This window comes from Myotis davidii, unplaced genomic scaffold (assembly GCF_000327345.1).
Source record: "Myotis davidii unplaced genomic scaffold, ASM32734v1 scaffold93, whole genome shotgun sequence".
In the NCBI taxonomy this organism is placed as follows: domain Eukaryota; kingdom Metazoa; phylum Chordata; class Mammalia; order Chiroptera; family Vespertilionidae; genus Myotis; species Myotis davidii.
Window position 1 is genome coordinate 11,957,069 of NW_006292095.1, and position 5,988 is coordinate 11,963,056.

A 5,988-nucleotide genomic window follows, 5' to 3' on the forward strand; every position below is an offset into this window, starting at 1 on the left:
GAGCAAAAAAAAGTCCTCACTCATATGGAGTTGACAGTCTTGTGGGAGAAAACAGACCATAACCTATCTATACTAATAAAAGGGTAATATGCTAATTGGACCAGACGTCTTCCGGACATCCTTCCAGGCAAAGCCACAGCGGCTGCAATGGCTGAGGGCCAGCAGCTGTGGTGGTGGTGAGGGCCGGTCCAGCGCTGTGGTTCCTTTTGCAGAGGCTGCAGGAGAAGGCGCCACAGGAGAAGGCAGAAGGGAGAAGGCAGTGCCGTGGGAGAAGGGAGAAGACCAGCACCACTTGAGAAGGGAGAAGGTGAGAAGGCAGAAGGGAGAAGGCCAGCACCATGGGAGAAGGGAGAAGGGAGAAGGGAGAAGGTGGCAGTTAGGCAGTTAGGGGGATCAGGCAAGCAGGGGAAAGCAGTTAGGGGGATCAGGCCGGCAGAGGAGAGCAGTTAGGGGCATCAGGCAGGCAGGCAGAGGTGGTTAGGAGCCAGTGGTTCCAGATTGTGAGAGGGATCCCGGGTTGGAGAGGGTGTAGGCCAGGCTTAGGGACCCCCTCCCCGGCTCCCACCCCCTGCATGAATTTCATGCACCAGGCCTCTAGTAAAAGATAAATATCTAACATGACAGAGAGTGGTAAATAAAGTAAAAGAAAAATTTAGCAGGATGTGGGGCATAAGGAGCACATGAGGTGGGGAGTGGAAATGGAATTGCTGTAATTTATAGGATGGTCAGGGAGGATCTCACTAATGTGGGGACATCTGAGCAGAGTCCAACAGAAAGAAAAGGATAAGACATGCATTTATCTGGGGAAGAACATTCTAACGCAAGGGAAGAGCAAGTGCCAAGGTCTTGAGATGAGAGCATGCTTACTCAGCATGTTCAAAGAACAAGGGGGCCTGTTTGGGCAGAGCAGAGAGTAAGAGTGACTCTGGTGGGTGACGAAGGCTGACAGGTATCGGGGGGCACAGATCATGTAAGGTTTTCTAGGTAGGGTGACCACACCTTTCATTTGCCTGAGGAGCCCTGTTTATGCCTATTATTCTTGCATCATTTGTAATAACTCTCCCTTTGACTCTCAAACTGTCCCTGTTTGTATAATAAATTATAGGCTCACTCCACTATGGGCCATTGTATGGGCGTTGCCTTTTGCTCTGAGCAAAGGGAGAAGCCATTGGAGGATTTCGAGCAAAGAAGCAATATGCTGGGACTTTCATTTAAAAGGGAAGAGGTATTGGTGAAAGCAGGGAGATCAGTTTCCAGTCCCTGCAATAATCTAGGTATGAAATACCAGTGGCTGGAACAAAAGTAATGAAGAAGCACTGGAACTCTGAATAAATTTTGAAGGTGGACTCTACAGGATGTGATTATTGATGGCACTGGAGAGTGAGAGAAGGAGCAGGGTCATAACGACTCTAAAGGAATGTGTTTGAAACCCCTGACTCAGTATGTCTGACTTCCATAGAACCTTCACATATGACGGACCCTCCTTGCTCAAAGTTTAGGTCCTGGCACATTCACTATTGATGTGAAGATAACATTCATCACCAAAAATAGACAATCTAGAAAACAGAGAATATGGTCTTGGAGCCCAAAGACCCACTGAGTGAAGAGTAATATGTTATTGGCTTCCTTCTGGCCAGTAACAGGCACTGGCTCTTAGCTCAGTTCAGAGCTGTTCAAAGCTGTTGCCAATTCATGTAGGGGAAGTGGCTCAAAGGACAGGCGCTTCATCAGCTCTCTGACTCCATAAAGAACCACTCTTAAGCTGTGGGAGGAAGTGCTGTTGCTGAACCTGGCCAACCCCCTTTTTCCTGCGCATGTAATTCTACATCATTTTCCAGCCAAAGGAGATGATTTCTGTTTTGTGCCAGGGTCTCAGTGCCATTTAGGGTTGAGGAAGGCTCATCAAAGGCTGATAACATTGTCAATCGGCTGGGTGTAACAGTAGTCCAGGCAGTTAACAACCTCTGGTTGCCCCAAGAAATTCACCTAAGTTCTACATTTATAATAATAAAAAATACAACAGAATGGCAAGATTAAGAACAAAAAGATCTAAGTGGGACAAGATAATATTAAAAATAATAAAAGATAAAATCACACAAAATCTTTAATAGCCATAAAACTTCATGCACTAGCATAGCAAAAAATGTATATAAGGCAACAAAACTATTAGAAAGCTTATGAGAATTTAATAGATCCCAATAGAAATTTTAATATTACTCTTTAAGTATTAAACAGATCAAGTAGTTTTAAGATAAGACTATAAATGCTTTGAATATATAATAAACTTAATAGTCTTGCCTAAATCCCAAAACTATAAAGTTGTTGAATATTCACTATTGAATAATTCAGAAACTTGTTTAATATGGACCTTTGATGCCATGTTCTGATCTATTATTGGCATCCCATGTTTAAATGAAGCAGAGGTACAGGGTGCAGGTCCATGGGCTATTTTCTGCATAGCAGATACCACGCTAACAATATTCCAGGGTGTCCCAGCTCCTCCACAGTGATGACAGTTGTGGCAGCAATGTTGCTCTATATCCTGTCTTTAAGGGCCCAGACCCACAATTTTAGCATATTAGAGTAAAGAGAAATACTAAAAGAAAGCTTCATTTGTCAATTCTGTCATTTCTTTAACATGGGCATGGTATCTTTGCTCGCATTAATCTCAACAAATCTCAGATCTTGAGATACACACCAAAAATGCACAACCTGAATCTGATCATCAGGAAACATCAGACAACCCCAAACTTAGGGATCGTTGACAAAATAAGTGGCGGGTACTGTTCGTGAAAGACAAAGAAAGATGAGGAACCATTGCAGGTTAAAAGAAGCTAAAGAGATAGGAAAATTAAATGCCAGGTGAGATCTGTAGTTGGATTCTGGGCCATAAAAAGAACATTAATGGGACAACTGGAAAATATGAATTTCTGAAGATTAGACAGGAGCACTGTATCAATGCTAATTTCCTGATTTTGATCATTGTACATACGTCCTCACATAATTGTGACTCTGTCAGATGCTAAATTTGGTGACTCGGATGAAGGATATACAGTACATTTTTGTATTTTTTCAAATACTACAATTATTTCAAAATGAAAGTTTAAAAAAAATTTCTCCGATACTTTTCTGTGCGCAGACAATATCCTCTTGCACTCTGGCCCTGGTCGTGCGGATTTGAGCTTGGGAATTTGCTGGGCTGATAGCCCCACACCTTACAGTGTGTTTGGGCTCCCAAAGGCTGAGAGTCCAGACAAGGTGACTGATGCCCCGATACACAACACAGACACAGTCAGGATCACGGGGCAGTGACATGAACTCGGCAGTTTAGGTATTGGTGAAGCCATGCAAAGGAAGTTGGGAATCTATGCAGACACAAGCAAACTTCTTATCTTTTTACTTCATTGTGTTTTCTGCTTGTTTTTTGGCCACATTCAGCTGTAGGCTGCAACTAAACCTAGATGAGGGCCAATCTCGTCACTTAACAGGCTGACGCAAGGCATGCTAGTGGTACTAGATTCAGGCCACTGGTCCAGACTTCTGAGAATGGTGCAGGGTGGGGGAGGAGACAGGATATGGCTCCCAGGCTTGCATCCTTCACTTAGAAAAATTCCACTGGCCTAAAGTCTGTGGTCGGACAGGTAAACCTGTTCTCTGAGAGAAGACCAAGAATCCAGCCTTCACTCCCGGCCGGTGTGGCTCAGCGGTTGAGCATCAATCATGAACCAAGAGGTCACTGGTTAGATATCTGGTCGCCAGGTTGCATCCCCAGTAGGGGATGTGCAGGAGGAGGCAGCCGGTCAATGATGTTTCTCTCTCATTGATGTTTCTGTCCCTCTATCCTTCCCCCTTCCTCTTTCTCTAAAATAAATCAATCAAAACTTATTAAAGAAAAATAATAAAATAGAGAATAAAACAGACTCTGGTTCCTGGTCAAGTGCTCCCCTCTGGAGGGGAGGTGCAGAGAGAAGGCACCCAGGGGCCAAGGTCAGACCTTCCTCCTCCCAGATCCCCTTGCTACACTGCCCACCTTGTCCGGCATGACTGCAGGTCTGCTTGGATTTTGAGGTTTCAGAAGTTTATTCTTTATGTTCTCATTCCCTGGAGGCAGAAGGCCTGCTAGAATTCCATCTAAATGAAAATGGCTTTAACTCAGACCCACTATTTGCTTTTTCCTTTATATGGGTTGTTTGGGGCTCAATTTGTACTAACGCTGAGAGATTTTTCTAGTGTCCTTGCCTACCTGAAAAAAGTTCAGTGTACACTAATTCCGCTCTGACTCAGCGAGTATGATAACATATGGTAGTTGTTCCACAGGTAACATTAGAAATATTCACGTTTTATAAATGTGAAATAAGCAGCATTGGCTCACAGAGCCTATTTCCTGCATTTTTAATGCACCCAGAGCTGCAACGTGGGGCTGGTGGAAGAATCCCTACTGTATTCGTCTTCTCCCCACAGGGAAAAGCCTTTCAGACCTTCAGACATTGCGCGTGTGCCTGGATTCCCAAGTAGGCCAGGCGCTGAGACGCTACCCTCACCATGCAGGCACTCAATCCGGGCTTCGCGAGAAAAATCCGCGAGCCTCCTCAGCGGTGCTAATGGAATGCCATGTGCACCCACCTCTACATGTTCTTGTGGGTGAGAAATCAAAATGGAAATTGGCGAATTGAAATTGAAATTTTGAGCCCCTCGCCTAGCAACACTAAACTTCCCCTGGAGACAGGCTGCTTGGTCATCTGCATGGATGGCAAGTTCCCACCTCTCGCCGCCAGCTGCTGCTGCTGGGTGAAAAATGTGTTTAAAATTAAACCTTTTTCTTTTTTTTTTAAGAAAGAAAAAAATATCCAAGACTCCAAGAGAGGGCACTTTTTCCCAGAAGGACTTGCACAAATGGAAAGTTTTTAATGAATACTGATAAGTCTGAATATGAAATGAAAGATTAACAGCTCTGTGAGCCAGTGACAGATGTTGCAACCCAATATAACAGCCTCCTATGCCATCAGCGTCCCTCCCCATGGAATTAAAGCAGAGCTGCTCATTAATATAGAAAACCTCTCCTGACTCTCTTCACGTGAGAAGAGCCCCTTGGTTTCCTCCATACCAGAATGGCTGTTTTAAACCTTAGTTATAATTTATGGTCTCGGCACAGGCTTTTGTGGGGAGCCTTATTGTTGCATTTTATTCATACAGATCTCATTATTTTTAATTATTTTGCAGCAACCACAAAAATTGAAGATAGAACTGAAATACACAAGCAATTCTAACTCATATTCTACGGCACAGAAAAATAACAGAGCCCAGAGAAATAGCATTTTCAAAGGTTTGACACATCCAAACGACTCAGCACTCATACCAATGAGGCAAACTAGAGACACGAAGGCACGGAGGATAAATGCTTTGCGTGGTGTCCACCAAGCAGTAAGAAAGCCTAAATCATGGGGCCTCTGGAAAACAAGGCCGGAATGAAGAACAGCAGGGTGGGGGGCAGTTGAACAAGATAGTCTTTGCCATGGTGATGTCATTACTTTCTCTAATAGTCCATAGTTTAGATGTTGGTTGATTTTATTTCTCATCTCTTCTGTTATTTTAGAGAACTAACATTGCAAATTTGAATGAAACTACCTCAAATGTTAACACCCTTTTCATTGTCTTGAACTGTAACTTACGTATATTTCAAAAATATAAATGAAAAGACCCTGTGATTTTCAAAAAATAAATTATGACCTGCTTGGAAGAATCCCAAAATGCAAGGAAGATACTAAGTTGGATAGTTTAGTGAGGAGGCCCGTTTACCTACAATCACAAAAGCAGCTCTCTTACACATTTACTTGGTTGTTTTCTGATGAGGACTACTGAAACTTGATTTAGGGAACTATTGGTCTAAGGGAGGGTACGATGGGAAACAAATTAGAGCATCAGAAAACCAAAGGGGTAAGTAAATTATTTTTTCAGGGATTCCTAGCTTGACTATTAATGCTATAGCAT

At 43.3% G+C, this 5,988-nt stretch overlaps 1 long non-coding RNA gene across 1 annotated transcript in view; it reads left to right on the top strand.

Annotated features, from left to right (window-relative positions):
• The window catches only part of LOC107183385, an 18,489-nt gene extending 12,710 nt beyond the window's left edge, over window positions 1-5,779 (top strand). Inside the window, exons 2-3 of the long non-coding RNA XR_001514176.1 lie at window positions 305-307; window positions 5,221-5,779. This is a non-coding gene — a long non-coding RNA (uncharacterized LOC107183385). The remainder of the gene's footprint in view (window positions 1-304; window positions 308-5,220) is intronic.
• The last annotated feature ends 209 nt before the right edge of the window (window positions 5,780-5,988 follow it).